Source organism: Schistocerca cancellata, unplaced genomic scaffold, assembly GCF_023864275.1.
Source record: "Schistocerca cancellata isolate TAMUIC-IGC-003103 unplaced genomic scaffold, iqSchCanc2.1 HiC_scaffold_850, whole genome shotgun sequence".
In the NCBI taxonomy this organism is placed as follows: domain Eukaryota; kingdom Metazoa; phylum Arthropoda; class Insecta; order Orthoptera; family Acrididae; genus Schistocerca; species Schistocerca cancellata.
The window spans coordinates 303,184-305,000 of NW_026046861.1; the positions used below are offsets into that span (position 1 = coordinate 303,184).

Below are 1,817 nucleotides of genomic sequence, written 5' to 3' on the forward strand. Positions count from 1 at the left end.
TGGATGGCGATCAGCATGAGCCGTCTGTTCATGTAGTGGCGCGTGTATGCAGACGTAGTAGTCTCTTCTCACACAATGTGATAGCACGGTGCCCCGCGTTCCACATCTGCGACATGCTACAGAGGCCGGTTGACAGTTGGTCGCGCAATGGACATCGCATACGTACGGGGGCACCTTCCACGTGCCCTCTAGTCGGGCACATTTTGTTGCGTGGATGTGAGCGGATGTAGTGTGTCTTGACACCTGACAGGCAGGCATGCAATAATAGTTGACTTTGCAAACGGGGATGGACGTGTACGTTTACTGGTGACGTTACGCAAATGAACAACTGGTAACCCGTTGTGGTGCGGTTGTCCTTGCTGGAGGTACATCTGTGAGGGCAACGATCGGTACAGCTACGAAGCGGTCCCCACCATACCAACGAACGTGAATGTGAATCTGGGTGTGAAGCGATACGCGGCTGTGGGTGGGTGGGACTGTCCCCGGCCGGTGAGGGGGGGCCGCCCGGCGTGCTGGCCGCGCGGTGCGTGGGCGCACGCGCTACAGCCGGCTGGTGGGGGCGCCCAGTGGCAGGCGCGCCGGCCGACGGACGCGGCAGGCGGCGCAGCTGCGCGCCGGGGCACCCTGCGCGCGGCGCCGTGCAGCCAAAGTGGGTCCTCGCCGGCCCGGTGCGAAGCGCGGTGGACATCTGCAGTGTGCTGGTCCGATTGAGGACTGTGTGCGTTGAGGATGCGCCGCCGCCCGGCACTCGGCGCCGCGACGCCGTCTGCTGCTCGGTCGCCCCAGCGGTTCTCGCTGGTGGTTTGTATCGCAGTTGTGCAGACGTGTTGGCACGTGCGCTGTGCTGGGAGAGTTCGCTTCGGCACCCACGTGGGGCCTTTGCCCTTCTGTGGCGCTGGCGTTGGAGCTGCCGGTCACCGTAGGTGGCGCGTGTTGTCTCCCGCCGGCAATGCCACGACAGCACGCTCCCGGGCCTCTGTCGGCAGCGGCAAGCTCAGTTGGGAGCACGGGTGGTCGCACCTAAAGCGTCTACTCGCCTAACTCCGGGCGATTGCGCCTCTCTCGAACCCGACCAAGTACTTAGGACGGCGCTGCGCGCCGCCGGGACCTGAGAGGGTTTCGAGGTGTATTGTGCAGGGGAGCTCAGCCTCCTCCTGTTTGCAGAATAATTGAGCGGACGCTTGCGTGTTCGCGCGGGCCCCTGGGACACACTCCCGGGCGGCCGGCTGCTCAGCTCTAGTTGACGCAGCTCCCTGGTTGATCCTGCCAGTAGTCATATGCTTGTCTCAAAGATTAAGCCATGCATGTCTCAGTACAAGCCGCATTAAGGTGAAACCGCGAATGGCTCATTAAATCAGTTATGGTTCCTTAGATCGTACCCACGTTACTTGGATAACTGTGGTAATTCTAGAGCTAATACATGCAAACAGAGTCCCGACCAGAGATGGAAGGGACGCTTTTATTAGATCAAAACCAATCGGTCGGCTCGTCCGGTCCGTTTGCCTTGGTGACTCTGAATAACTTTGGGCTGATCGCACGGTCCTCGTACCGGCGACGCATCTTTCAAATGTCTGCCTTATCAACTGTCGATGGTAGGTTCTGCGCCTACCATGGTTGTAACGGGTAACGGGGAATCAGGGTTCGATTCCGGAGAGGGAGCCTGAGAAACGGCTACCACATCCAAGGAAGGCAGCAGGCGCGCAAATTACCCACTCCCGGCACGGGGAGGTAGTGACGAAAAATAACGATACGGGACTCATCCGAGGCCCCGTAATCGGAATGAGTACACTTTAAATCCTTTAACGAGTATCTATTGG

The 1,817-nt window shown here is 59.6% G+C and overlaps 1 non-coding gene across 1 annotated transcript in view; it reads left to right on the top strand.

Annotated features, from left to right (window-relative positions):
• The first annotated feature begins 1,250 nt into the window (after positions 1–1,250).
• LOC126147282 (small subunit ribosomal RNA) overlaps positions 1,251–1,817 on the top strand; it is a 1,909-nt gene continuing 1,342 nt past the window's right edge. Inside the window, exon 1 of the ribosomal RNA XR_007530142.1 lies at positions 1,251–1,817. This exon is cut by the window's right edge and continues 1,342 nt beyond it. This is a non-coding gene — a ribosomal RNA (small subunit ribosomal RNA).